A 15,655-nucleotide genomic window follows, 5' to 3' on the forward strand; every position below is an offset into this window, starting at 1 on the left:
TAAATTTCATTCCGGTGGTCCACAACTTTTCCCAATCAGCAAACAAAATGTTATGGCCAATGTCCTGAGCCCATTTAATCATACTTGATTTAACCGTTTCATCTTGTGTATTCCATTTCAGCAGCAAATTATACATTTTTGGCAAGTTTCTAGTGCTGGATTCTAACAGTTCAGTCTCCAATTTTGATTTTTCCACCTGGAAGCCAATGTAGAGGAACCACTCAACTTGGATATCCTGAATTCTTCATCAACGAGCAGGTGAGCTGGTTGATCAATGAATATATGCTCAGTGCCTGCACCAAAGCTTTCCATCTGTAATCAAGTTGCATGTCGAGGTCTCCAAGCCACCCATCAAAATAATTCACAATGCAAACATAATTTTTGTTTAAGGTTTTTGGCATAATTTTGGCCACAACTTTATTAAAATACATAATCTGTGAGTGGTTGCTTAGGCATTGGTTAAGACTATCTGTCCCCCCGCCTGGGAGAGAACTGACTTCCAAACTCCCTCGGAAGCCAGTGAAGGGAAAACAATATTGGGGAGCAGTTGAGCTGGGTCCCAGGCCCTCACTGCTCACCCAACCTGCTCCCTAGGGCTTGTCGGCCCTGGTCCCATTTCAGGGATTGGATGAAATTGTGGCAAGCCCCTGGATTCCTTTAACAGAATTCCCTTCCACACCACCATTGGAGGGGCAGGCCCAGCCTATCCTGACCCCTCCTCCACCAATTTTTATAACCAATGCCTAACCGCAACCTTACAAGTTGTGACGAATTGCTAAGTAGTAGGCAAAAACCAAATGGCACCAGCCAATCAGCCAAATGGACAAAATTCCTACTAGCCCCCTGCCCCAACGGAAGACGACCCCATGACAGGCATAGCAAGGTCAACCAAAACTCAGGGTGGGTGGGCGGGTGATCCTATGCACTCAGCGAAAGAGAAAGCAAAAGCTGAGTGCCCCAATATTTAAAGCCTTTGGTGCCACTCACCACATTGCAACATGCAATTTGCCCCAGCAACCCAGCTATCCAATCGTTGCCCCAGGCCAGCTCACTTTACCTGCCTGGCAACAGAGGGTTGGCTTGGCAGACCCCACCGCAACACGTGCTCTCATTTCAAGGAGAACACGCTTTGTGGCCAATTTTCCTCCAACACACATCTCTGGGTATTTATTTGATGTCTGCATACCCCACCATGGACTCACCGTTCCTGAGCCCACAAAACCTTCTCCCTGAGCCTATTTTATATCGTTCAAGCTAGATGCAAGACAAAGGGAAAGCTCAGTCAAAGGTTTGCTTTAGCTTATTAACCAGCAGCTTTTATGTGCTGCAACTTGAGATTCGTTGTACATAAACTGCAAACTCAAGAGGACATGCACACACGAAGTTGATTGAATGATTGATGGATCCTGGGTCACGTAAGTAGGGTAAGATGAGTCTGGGGATTTGGGGAAGTGTGTAATACTTTATGTTCCTGTCAAGAAACTCCAGAGCTTGAAAGTTGAAAGGCGTGGGCAAAAAGGCAGTGGAACAACAATGGAAAGCCACAGGATGTACTCATCTCAGTGAGGGAAATTAAGCATTTAATGTTTGGTTTAATGAACTTAGATGCATTGTTTTGTCTTGTTTTAAGTAAGAGTAAAAAAAAAAATTCTCACTTTTACCTCTATTTATTCTTTCCATCTTTATCATTCAGAATTTGTAAACCATTTAATGGTAAAAGCCTCTACGTTGCTGACATGAAATATGTATTAAAACTATCAACAGGAAGAAGAAAAACTACCTTACTGCCAAAGAATCAGAGACCTACTAACTCCATGACTGAATGAGAACTGAAACACAGTTCTGTCCCATCCCAGCACTTAAGTTGCTATTTTGTAGAGTTGTAAGGAAAAAGGCAATCTGACCCTAGGGAAACTAGGCAGAATGACACAACAACTCCTTCAACATCTCCTTCTCCTCCTCCTCCTTCTCTCTCCCTTTTCTTTTCTTTCTTTCTTTTTCTTTTTCTTTTCTTTTTTTTTTTTTTTGCTTTTTGGAGAGGAAACTCTCTTTAAAGCTCTCTCTGTTCTGATTTCTTTTAAAGTCAAGCACCAGCACTATGATTTGGATTAGAAATCAAACAGGCAGCCAGTGAAGTTATTTCAAAATGGAGGAAATGGGCTATGCAAGACAAAATATTGGCAGCTGCATTCTGGTCTTTTTTAAGCACTGGGGATAGTGGTCCATCGACCTGAACTTAGCCACCCCCACCTTCTAACCAGCCTGGATGGTGGCTCTGGCTTTCACCTTGCTCATCCTTATGCTCTGTGGCACATTTATAGAACTCAGTGGAGAGAAGATTATGGGGATAAAACTAAGGTTAGATGGCACTGCATGAAATGGGTTCTTTCTGAGCTTGTCGCTGTTTTCTGGCTCCTCCTACAATTGACCTCCCTGCCTTCTGCCAATGGACAGCAGCTACTACTGAATTTAAACTTCTGAAATAACCAGATTACTAGTTGGTATCTTTTTTTGTGTGGGGGGGAACTTGAGAAATGTTAAATTATGGCCGGCAAAAAAAATTAGCTCCTCACGGCAGAGGAGTTGTTGTTTTGAAAGCATTTGTGTGCAATTATTGTCAGTGTTTTCTACCTGAGCAGCAAAGCAGAAAATCCTGTCACTTGTTAATAAATGTGAATCGTGATAGAGAGTCTTGGAACAAAAAGGTCAAAAGCCTACCCTTCATTTGTGATCCCATACTTTGGAATGTTTATTGCTCTTAAACTCAGACGGTGTGCAAGCGGAACTGCTCATTTGCAAAGGAAAATACGAAACAATACAATGCACCTGTGTGATTGGGTGAAGCTTCGTGAACCAGAACTGAAAGCAGGGTGAAAACAGAGCACTGTGGGTCTGGAGGCTTTGAGGTGATATTTTTAACATTGGAACAGATGAAGTGCCCCATGTAACTAAATGCAATGGGATGAAATAATCTGTAGGAGTTGAAAAGTTCAGGTGTTCAAGGGTTATAGGAAAATACATTTTCCCCATTCCCATGTCCAGCAGTGTTGCTAACGTAGATGCTTCACCTTTCTCTCCATTTAGCGTACACAAATTCATATTCCTATACATATGCTGTCCTCAGTTTACATTACAGTGGTACCTCGGTTTGCGAACTTAATCTGTTCTAAAAGTCCTTTCTTAAACAGAAATCGTTCTTAAACCAAGGTGTCCTTTCCCTAAAGAGGCCTCCTGCTGCCGGTGCCCTTCCACCATTCAGATTCCATTCTTAGACCGAGGTAAAGTTCACAAACCGGGACACTACTTCCCGTTTTGCAGAGTTTGTAAACCGAATTGTTCATAAACAGGGCTGTTCTTAGACTGAGGTACCACTGTATACTGAAGGGCAGATGTTCAGTGGAAAACCGAAGGAGCCTCGGAAAACTCAAGAAGTATCAAGAATATAAGTTGAAGTGAAGCAAACTCATTTTTAAAAAGTAAAGGTAAAGGGACCTCTGACTATTAGGTCCAGTCGTGGACGACTCTGGGGTCGCGGCGCTCATCTCACCTTACTGACCGAGGGAGCCAGCGTACAGCTTCCGGGTCATGTGGCCAGCATGACTGAGCCACTTCTGGCGAACCAGAGCAGTGCACAGAAGCACCGTTTACCTTCCCGCCGGAGTGGTACCTATTTATCTACTTGCACTTCGTGCTTCAAACTGCTAGGTTGGCAGGAGCAGGGACTGAGCAATGGGAGCTCACCCCATCATGGGGATTCAAACTGCCAACCTTCTGATCGGCAAGCCCTAGGCTCTGTGGTTTAACCCACCTGCACAGCATGGCTATGAGGAGTGTCTGAAAGACATCAAATGTTAAGAAGAGATAAATGGTCTTCACAGGTTTCGTTAAGGCTTTGCCAATGATCCACTGTGAGTGTTTTCTCTTGGGATAATTTGCAACATGGGTTTGATCTATCAATTGCTCTTCATTGGGAATGGAAATGTAGAGGCCTCTGGGGCCTCTTCTCACTTCATGAACTCCACAGCTAGGGAATAGGGAGGGAATCTAATTCAGTCCACATTTAATAGCAAATCTGCAGTTTCTGAAACAATATGAGAACTTAAACACAGGCATCTTTGGAAATGTGCACTTATCTGAATATTGTGATGCAGTTCTCCAGCCAAACCATCTATCTATATTACAGGGAATTGTGCCTGAAAATTAGACATGGATGAAAATAACAAAGAAAAGGGCAGTATATCAGGGGAAATGGCTTGCAAAAATATGTACATTAGTCAGAACTACATTAAAAATGTGTTTATGGGGAGAAATCCACAGTAAAATGCTGATGAATTTCTTGAGCATTTAAAAAAAATATATGATGCAGTAATGTGGAGAACCAAATTTAAGATTGGAAAAATGAGAAATGGAGAGAACCAAAATTGACAGATCCTCCCAGCTGTGTTCACATCCTCACCAGCTATGTCTCCTCCACCCACTGGCAGAGGAACGGGAGTGCGGAGGGAGCGGACTGCCCCCAGCACCACTATTCCGGTAGGATGCCATTGCGGCGCCACCCCCCAACATGCGCCACACACCTCCCCCATGCATGCCAGGCACCACACCCCCACAGACAGTGCACCATGCCCCCAGAATGCATGCCACACCCCGTGGATGGTGTCCCTCGCCCCTGGGATGCACGCCACACCCCTGCAGGTGGCACGCCACACCCCCACGATGCACACCACGCCCCCGGGGCATGCACCACACCACTGGGGGCACCAGCCATGCCCCTGCCTGCTCTCTGCCTCTGGTAGCAGAGCATGCCACTTCACCACCAGTCTGCCCCTGGAACAGTTAGGGAGCCTTCCTAGTCTCACATGACCCCCCTCCAAGATTTAATTGGACCTGGCTCTTACACACATGCAAAAACATTTATAAGGTCATTGGTTTCTTTTGCCTTGCTCAGATGCAAAGAAGGACAGGGGTCTTGCACCTTTCACAGCATGTGTTATTGCTACAGAGAATATAATGGGATGGGTCTTTTCATGGGGTATACAGTAGCCCTATATCATATGGATGGGTTAATATGACGGACTGATTCAAATAACATAATTTGATCAACTTTGTCACCCAACATTCCCATAAAACGAAGTCCCAGGAATCTTGGGAGCCAAATCTTCAGCAAGCAGCAAGAACACATAAATATCTCCATGGTATGAATTCCATTGTTTTAAGACTCTGATTCCCCTTTCCACTCTGTCAATAAAACCCTGATTTGTTTCAAAGTTGTCGGAAGCATCTTAATTACTTGCTCATCCATTTATCACTGTAAGATCCAGCGCTGAGGGCCTTCTGGCGGTTCCCTCATTGCGAAAAGTGAGGTTACAGGGAACCAGACAGAGGGCCTTCTCGGTAGTGGCACCTGCCCTGTGGAACACTCTCCCTTCAGATGTGAAGGAAAGAAACAGCTATCCTATCTTTAAAAGACATCTGAAGGCAGACCTGTTCAGGGAAGTTTTAAATATTTAATGCTGTACTGTTTTTAACATTTGATTGGGAGCCGCCCAGAGTGGCTGGGGAAACTCAGCCAGATGGGGGGGTTTACATAATAAATTATTATTATTATTATTATTATTATTATTATTATTATTATTATTTATTATTATTATTTAAGTCTGGGTCTATGAAGCTTACAGCTGAGGAGGAGGCTTGGATTGGTAGCCTTTAACCCTAAGCAAAGGAAATCTCACACTTCCCAAAAGTGGAAGGAGAAATGAAATGGACAAAAAAGGAATTCAGAGTGGGCGAAATGATACTGAGAAAAGTGAATTCTGTGAGAAGGCAAGATGCTGCTGGTATGTATGTATTTTGTTATGGAAATACAATGAAACATTGTGCATATTTATGGTAAATCAGTTCTCGGAATTGATTCTAGTCCTGCTTAATGATAGTAACCACACGGTTGCATTCTAAGTGTTCAAGGTAAAAAAGAAAGAAAGGAGATGTCATTTCAAGTGCCTATTTATTACACATTCATTGTTCGCAGTAAATAGCATCTGTGGTTATTATATCAATCTTATCATAAATGCCGGTAATTTGTAGGCAGGTAGAATAGCTCAAACTGTGTTTCAGCAGCTGCGGTGGGGAAGAAAGGGGACGAAACACCATCCCAGTGCATTAAAATTGCATCAAGCCTCTCTTCCATTCATGTTTTACACTTTCCCCCCATTCATTTCTTCGTGGGTTTCTTGTTGTTTTTACTGCTGTTGTTCACACGGACGACGTGGAGAAATGATTCATTACATGAGAGAATGCGGCCATCTGTTTACTTGAAGCAGGAGCACAGTGCACAGGTTTTGGATAAGTTCCAGAACCGGACTCAACATAAAAAAGAATGAGATAGTCTCTTGGTGTAGGCAGTTGTTCGTTGTAAACATAGTTTTAAGTGTTCTAATTATTACTGTCAGTTAATCTTTTTTTCCTATCTGTGGATTGTCTCGGGCACTGGCATCTAGGCTTTGCTGCTTCCCACATGAAATCTGGACTTAGTCATGGCATGTGTTAAGGGGCCTCGTCCTTCATGAAGCAGAAACTGAGGAGACGAGGGCTGGTCTAGCTAAGACTGTGTTAGCCCCTCGATTCCAAAATTGCTCCCTTCACTCCCTCGCCAACCCATATATTGTGGAGCTCTTATTTTCCCCTGCTTCAGAGTTTATTACTGGAAGGAGTATCTTTCCTGGTTTCAGAATGGTAAACGCTCAGAACTTTAGTCAGAAATGTCATACTGATTCATAATATAAACAGTGGTTTTCATTGCCGGGTAATAAATATGAGCTATAAAAACCTAAATGAGAGTAACAGCGCCATAAATTATCAGTATGTTATGTTATAAATGTGGAATAGTCTTTGAAGGGTTTTTTTATTGCTGAGACACAGCGTATACACTAAAAAAAAGGGCCTTTTGTTAACAGTACTATAAAATAGCAGCGGAAAGGAATGTAAGCCCAAAGAAAACTTTCTAGACAGAAATAAGCAAGACCCCCTTTCTCACAGCCTTATTGTACTGTGCTTATGGGGTAGAGAGTGTGCTGAGGCAAATTTTTACGTTAAAAATTCTGAAAATGTTCTTTTGCAGGTGGGACTTTGAAAGAGGACAATTTTGCACACACACACACAAACACACACACAATTATCTGAATATTCTCCAACATCTGTGAGGTGGCTTCCATTTTTCCTCTACAGTTCCATGGGGGAAAGTTATGTTTGCTGTTGCTACTATTAGTTTGCAGAAAAACCACCCCCACTGAGGGAAAAATCCACCACTGCTGATTATTATGAGCTTCTCACAACAAACTGTTGGAGAGTTTCACCTCCTTCCCTTGAAGAATATTTGAAAAAAATCCCAATTTCACTGCCTATGACTAGGATTGAAATTCTCATCCCTTTCATTCCCCCACCCACCCAAAAAAAGAATTCCCCCCCCCTTTGATAAAATAGAGACAGCTTTCTACTACTTTCTTGGAGTGGACAGAAATCTCTATGAAATGCTCAGGAAAAGGGTTGATTATAAGTTTTCCAGATAATTAACTTTCAAATAAAATATAAGGGGCTTTGCTCACTGAGAAAACTATTATAACTGGATAGAACAGGTCTTGGGTTTATTCTGATGCTTATTGTGAGTCTGTCTAAGAAGGCAAATTCTATTCTTTCTCTTGGTATTGAAACTACCCATGTGATATTGCAATGTGCTTTTCAAATTAGTTTGGTGCTGTTTGACTAGCACAAGCAAAGTTGGATGTATGGAACTAATTGCATGGATCTTTGGACTGAGGCATTAAAATAGCATTTGCTGCCATAAGCTTCACTGGCAGGAAAATACTACTGTTTATTATTATTATTGTTGTTGTTGTTGTTATTATTATTATTAGTATTAGTATTAGTATTAGCATTTTATTTGTCTTGCCATTTTATCACATTTTAAGTTCTTTTACAGATTTAACAATAGAGAACTGTTGGTATACCTTCTGAAATATAGTTTTGATGATGTTTCAAACTTCTTGGACATAACTGAGGTTGGGTTAGAGTATGGCTTTGCCACCTTTCTCATGGGTTAATTATTTGGCATGGCATGCGCTTGTTCCTCGTTTCTTCCCCTCCCCCTATTTTAAATTAAATTTGCAATAGCTTTCTATTAATCCAAAATATACAAAGTCAGTTACAAATCATTTTGCTGCATATAAGGAAAATAAAACAGAATATAAAAGTTACAGATCTCGAGAGGATATGTTAATAATAAGTTTCACCAGTATAAGAAAGTAGGATAGACAGGTTAAAGCAGGTAAGTAATTCTGATTGCTAATGCCCTCTTGATCTCTGTCCCTGTGATCTAGAAATGCATCAGTCCATGGCCCAAAATGACAATGCAGTTTCTCTCCTCTGGGTCCAGGTGGCATCTGAGCAAAGGCTCCTAAAAAATACTGCTGTTGATGACCTGTTGAAAAGCTCTCTGTAGCTATGATTTTTATTCATTTGGTGATGATGAATCAGAGGAATGTGGGAAGTTGCCTTATACTGAGATAACGCATTATCCCATTGTGTTCAGTGTTGTTCTGGAAGGTTTATCACCTGATCAGATTAGATAAAGAGACAAAGCTGTTGTGGGGTTGCCATGGCACATTCTGCAACTTGGCAACCAACCCATGGGTCACATTTTAACTTTGATCTACGCACTGACTCATAGCTTATAGACTAGGTACATGAGATGATCTTATCAGAACTGGAAGGGATTTTTTTGGCACTTCCTTCAACTTGGCGGGCTGCATCAAACCCATGGATCATGGGTTAACCTTGGGCTACATACTGACTCATAGCTGTAGACTAGGCATATTGGATGATGATCTTATAGAATCATAGAGTTGGAAGGGAACCTGAGGATCATCTAATCCAGGCATAGGCAAACTTGACCCTCCAGATGTTTTGGGACTACAACTCCCATCATCCCTAGCTAAGAAGCCCAGTGGTCAGGGATGATGGGAGTTGTAGTCCCAAAACACCTGGAGGACCAAGTTTGGCTATGCCTAATCTAATCCAACTTCCTGCAATGCAGGAATATGCAGCTGTCCAAAATAATAATGATGATAATAATAATAGTAATAATAATAATAATAATAATAATAATAATAATAATACATTATTTATAACCCGCCCATCTGGCTGGGCTTCCCAGCCACTCTGGGTGGCTTCCAACAAAATATTAAAATGCAGTAATGCATCAAACATTAAAAAATTCCCTAAACAGAGCTGCCTTCAGATGTCTTCTAAAAGGCTGGTAGTTGTTGTTGTCTTTGACATCTGGTGGGAGGGTGTTCCACAGGGTGGGTGTCACTACTGAGAAGGCCCTCTGCCTGGTTCCCTGTAACTTGGCTTCTTGCAGTGAGGGAACCGGCAGCAGGCCCTCAGCGCTGGACCTCAGTGTCCGGGTAGAATGATGGGAGTGGAGATGCTCCTTCAGATATACTGGACCGAGGCCGTTTAGGGCTTTAAAAGTCAGCACCAACACTTTGAATTGTACTCGTAAATGTACTGGGAGCCAATGTAGGTATTTCAAGACCGGTGTTATATGGTCTCAGTGGCCGCTCCCAGTCACCAGTCTAGCTGCCACATTCTGGATTAGTTGTAGTTTCTAGTTCACCTTCATAGAGCGCATTGCAGTAGTCCAAGAGAGAGATAACCAGAGCATGCACCACTCTGGTGAGACAGTCCACAGGCAGGCAGGGGCTCAGCCTGCATACCAGATGGAGCTGGTAGACAGCTGCCCTGGACACAGAATTGACCTGCACCTCCATGGACAGCTGCGAGCCCAAAATGACTCCCAGGCTGCGCGCCTGGTCCTTCAGGGGCACAGTTACCCCATTCAGGACTAGGAGGACCGCCTCCTGTCCCCCCAAAACAGTACTTCTGTCTTGTCCTTACGAGGATTGAACCTGAAACCTTGGTGTTATCTAACCAACTGAGCTCTTTTGTGCCAACTGCTGTTGAGGGTCTCCAGAAGAGGTCCCTGAGATGCAAAGGAATGCACCTGGAACTTTTGCACACAAAGAATGCGAGCCATATCACATTCTCCAAAGGGAAGCTGCTGTACCCATGACATCTCCCTGCAGGACATCTAGAAACCCAAGGCAGAATGTTGAGAAGTTACCTGAGTGTGAATGATAACTAATTTGTGGCTGAGGGGGGAAAGAACCTTGGCTAACATTTACAAGACAGCTGCCTGGCACTTCTGGAATATCTCTCAAGCCATTTAAAGGTACGATAAGGCAGCCTTAGCCAATGCTGTGCTTGGCAGGGCAGTACTGGAAGCAATCTGTATTACTCCTCTCCTTTTCTCTCTTTGGCACAGTTTTGATTTTATATGCATTTCCCCCCCCCCCCCATTTCCACAGTTTGTTAAACAAAGTCATACTTGGATGGGCATTTTGGTTTTGATTTACATGTCAAATGGTGCTGATTCTGAGAGCCGGCAATTATAATTTAAACACATGCAAACAATAACACACGTCTAAATGTGTCACCTTTGAATGGCTTCTGAAAGATGCTTAGCACCCATTCAAACTCTTAGAAACTAGCAAAAGCCCCTTAGAGTCAGTTTAATAATTTCAGAAGGTAAGAAGAGGGTCAAATATGATGTCTGCTCTCTCACATGGAAAGTTATCACATCAACAGAGTGTTTGGGGTCAGTGAGTATTGAAACCTGCAGTTTCAAGTGGAACAGACCTAGGAAGACTGTAATGTGTGTGAATGAATCCAAGGTTCTTCTGAGAAGAAGAAAAAGAGTTTGGATTTGAAATCCCGCTTTATCACTACCCTAAGGAGTCTCGAAGCAGCTAACATTCTCCTTTCCCTTCCTCCCCCACAACAAACACTCTGTGAGGTGAGTAAGGCTGAGACACTTCAGAGAAGTGTGACTAGCCCAAGGTCACCCAGCAGCTGCATGTGGAGGAGCGGGGAAGTGAACCCGGTTCACCAGATTACGAGTCCACCGCTCTTAACCACTACACCACACTGGCTCTCTGGAAGAGTCTTGTAGATGGCTGGGACAACCATGAATGTAGACATCCGTGACACCCCTTAAGGCCACCAAACGCTGCCCCAAAACTAATTAATGAGCTGCCATCACTTGATGTTGATGGTTGTGGTTCGGTATCCTCTATCAAAACAAAAACAAACAGTGGACCCCAAGATGTGTGGTCAAAGCCATCCACTTATATTTAATAAAGAACTCTCCAGTTATTTGGTTATAAACTATGCAGAAAAAAGTCTTTAAAAGTGAATTCCACTAAGGAAATCAGAAACTTATAGAATTTGAAATATGAGGAAAGGACAAAATATTCCTAAGGCATTGCTAAGGTTGGTTTTGGTTTTTTGGTTTTTGCCTGGCTTCTTGATTTGAGACAGGACACACCTATTTTGTTGAGTTCCAGAGAAAACAAAATTTAAATTCCTAAGCGATCTTTTAAAAAGTCCTAATGGCTCTGAACAGTGGCATAGCATAGGTTGCCAGTACCTGGGGTGGGGGCTCATGTGTGCCAGGTGAGGGGGGCTGCTAGCTCAGCTCTCACCGCCGACACCGCTGGAGAGAGCTTATCCCCACTGGAGAAAATCAGGACTGTGCTAAGCCTCCTGGTTTACGACACCCCCCCAATTGTGCTCCCAGGGCAATAGCCCCCTGGCACCCACAATGCTATGCTCCTGGCTCCAAGCTCTCTCAGGAAATAGTACGATATAATTTCCTTTTCAAAGATAGGAAACTAAGCCAACAGAACTTACTCTTTCACTCACTCAGACCTTACTATCCAATCAAATGCAAATAATGTGTTACCTAATCCATTTGAGCACTGGAAAGCAGGGTCAATGGGAATAGGAGATTGCCCTCCAATCTGTGAACAGGCAAATTGATGTCACCACTTTCTTTGTTACTACCCCTCGTGTATGTGACTCAGGGCATTTCCTACCTAAACCACATGTACAAGCTGGCCCAAGAGAAAGCTTCTGGTCACAAGGGGAGAAATGTGAGTTTTTTGTGACCTTTCGAGATATTCTTGAATCAGTAAATTATGAAAAGCCCGGTGTTGCATCACTTTGAAGAACTTTCATAATGAACTGCTGAGTTGCATATGATGGGAGGCCGATAGCTGCTTTCTGAACCTGCTGAAGAGTTCAAATATAGTCTAGGGTAGGCTGACAAAGGCATGGATGATAACTGCAAGATCTGAAGCTGTGCAAAACTGCTGCCCCGTTCTCACAAGAAATGGATGATGAACCGTGTTTGCATGTCCGGAGGCTTTCAAAACTATCACACAAAAGCTGCTGCTTCCGCCTTTTCCTGAGATCCATGACAGGATATTATCTGCATCCTTCGCTGTGTGTAGGTAGTCAGAAGGCAGAATTTATGAGGGGAATGCTTCATTCTGGAGACATCTCTGTTTTTTTCCTGAGGACATTTGGGTCATTATTAATAAAGATCTATTAGACACATTGATTGCCACTGTCTGCTTTTGGCAGCTAGTTAGATGGTCCTCCTTTCCCTCATAAATAGTGTTGCTTCGGGCCTCTGGTATGAATAAGCAACGGGCGCATTATTTAGGAGTTGGCTTTGTTAAGCTGTGTCATATCTTATTAAAAGCAAGTCCCAACAAATGAATGCTGAAGCCTCGGCACTGCCAATGACTCAATGGCTAGTGCCAATCATCGTCAAAGCAACCTATGGGTCTTCAGCACATCTTTCCTCATCAGAGAACAGCTTGATTGCTAGTCTTATGAGAGCCACTTACTTCCCCTCCCCCTTTCCACTCCAGCTACAATACGAAACCCCATAGGTATCCGCTACACCACAAATGAATGATGGATTAATTCCCCTGCAGTAGAAATATCTTACAAAAAACGGGTTCCCCAGGCTTATATTGAACTTTCAGGCTACCAGTCTTGCTTTGTAGGGATTCGCTGGAAAGTCTTCACCATGGCATGATAAGGTACGGTGTGCTGAGGGAAAGCCTAATTAGATTTGACATTTTAATTGGAGAATGATAAATGTCCTTCACCAAACTTTCTTGAAACTGTTCACAGGTGACTGATTATGGAGTAGCATTAATCCACTGTAGCCTCTAGGTATCCTGTGGAAATCTTCTTAGCTACAAGTTAGAGAACATAAAACTTTTTTCATCTACTTTTTGCATCAGCATGGAAGGCACAATTTTGTCCGCACTATCGTTGCTACTTAACATGATGATTAAAGGAGATTTGTTCTCCACCATACAAGGTCTTGTTATATCTTCCTTATCTTATAAGACCTACAGAGAATGCTGTGCACAGGGTGTAGCAATTTGTTCTCCTAGCCACCAAATGCATTGCCAAGTGCAAAGGAGATTTGAACTATGATTCTCACATCAAAAGCAAACCCTTTGCTTATCCTAATGCATTACACTGATGTCTGTACCACAGGGGGATTTTTAATACTTCATCAGACTTGGAACTGAAAAGAACACATAGTGGCTAAAGGTCTATGGGGCACAGGGAGCTTGTACAGTGGTACCTTGGTTCTCAAACTTAATCTGTTCCGGAAGTCCATTCCAAAACCAAAGCGTTCCAAAACCAAGGCACTCTTTCCCATAGAAAGTAATGCAAAACGGATTAATGTTGCTTTGGACTTTGGAAAAATCAAGCCCTAAAACAGCAATTTAACATGAATTTTACTCTCTAACGAGACCATTGATCCATAAATGAAAGCAATAATCAATGAACTGTACTATAAAATAAAGAAGACAGTATTGTAGATGATAAAATTTGAAATTAATTGATAGTCATTGTTTGGATGGGGTTTTTATCCATTTCCGCAGTCACACAATCAATCAATCAATCAATCAATAGCTGAACTGGGTTCCATAGTGTCACATTTCGGAAGTCAAACAGATAAAGTTTGGTGCTCTCTTTTTTTGCTATTTATTTTGCGTTTTTGTTTTTGAGGCTTTTTCGGTTAATTTGTTTTGTTTTGTCTTGAGCAGACAAGACCATTGTGGGGTCCAACAGTCAAGAAGGTGGTTTCTGCACGAGCTGTAAAGGAATGTGAGAGATTTGGTCAAATCCAGCACATTGGCCTGTTGTTGTCGTTTAGTCGTTTAGTTGTGTCCAACTCTTCGTGACCCCATGGACCAGAGCACACCAGGCACTCCTGTCTTCCACTGCCTCCCACAGTTTGGTCAAACTCATGCTGGTAGCTTCGAGAACAGTGTCCAACCATCTCGTCCTCTGTCGTCCCCTTCTCCTTGTGCCCTCCATCTTTCCCAACATCAGGGTCTTTTCCAGGGAGTCTTCTCTTCTCATGAGGTGCCTCAGCTTCAGGATCTGTCCTTCCAGTGAGCACTTAGGGTTGATTTCCTTAAGAATGGATAGGTTTGAACTTCTTGCAGTCCATGGGACTCTCAAGAGTCTCCTCCAGCACCATAATTCAAAAGCATCAATTCTTCGGCGATCAGCCTTCTTTATGGTCCAGCTTTCACTTCCAATACATCACTACTGGGAAAACCATAGCTTTAACTATACGGACCTTTGTTGGCAAGGTGATGTCTCTGCTTTTTAAAATGCTGTCTAGGTTTGTCATTGCTTTTCTCCCAAGAAGCAGGCATCTCATATCAGGAGGGTGCTGTCATGGCTCCAACCCACCACACCTGGAATAACATCCTAGCAAGGGGGAGGCCTTGCCCCATCCATTAGCCAGAAAAGCAGTAGCCACAGGGAGTTTGCTTTACTCCTCCCTGCCAGAAAGTACCTGTATTGGAACATATTCTGGAAGATCTTTGTATTTTGAGGTTAGGAATGATGCAGAGCGATTTCCCTTTTAGTGCCCAAGCACAGTTATAGTACTGTAGGCTTGTAGACTGAAAAACTAGTAGCATTGTCAGAAAATCTGCAAGCTATGGAGGCAACCTCCTCCAATTCTGTTAAAGAATTTAACTGAGCAAAAGAAAAAAAAGAATCCAATTGAGGCTGACAATAGCAATTATCCTGTTTATCAGTGAAGTGTGAAACATGCCCATATTCAGAGGCCTTTGGTGTGAACTACAGTATGCATACCAATGCTTTAGATATTCAGAAACATCACCAGTTGTTAGCCAGCTAAACTGCTTGATGTAAATTTTCAACAGATAACACCCACTTCAGTTTATATATAAATTATGATACTCACAAAACCAGCTGACGTAGCCAAACACACACATTTATTTATTTTAAAGCATCTTTCAAGTGAAATCATGTTCTCCAGAAACAAAATTGTAAAATATGCGAATGCTATGTTTTATTCATTACTTTCTCGTAATCCCCTTATCAACAGCCTAAAATAATGAGAAAGCAGATCTATGAAATACAATAGACCAGTCTTAACCGAAGTAAAGATATTATGTCGCCATTGCTAAACATTGCTAAAATGACAAATCATCTGCTATCTCCTGGATGGATTGCCGCTTTTTCTACAGAGTGTATTGTGCCGAAATGCCCCTTAGTCATTTGCTATTTTTATCTTCTGTTCTCCACTCAGTGTTTTCTAAAGAAAACAAAACAGACTTAACCTTCATAATCTAACATTCTAACAGGAAAAAAGAGAAAAATGTTAACATATACTACC

The sequence above is a fragment of the Podarcis raffonei genome, chromosome 10 (genome assembly GCF_027172205.1).
Source record: "Podarcis raffonei isolate rPodRaf1 chromosome 10, rPodRaf1.pri, whole genome shotgun sequence".
Lineage (NCBI taxonomy): Eukaryota > Metazoa > Chordata > Lepidosauria > Squamata > Lacertidae > Podarcis > Podarcis raffonei.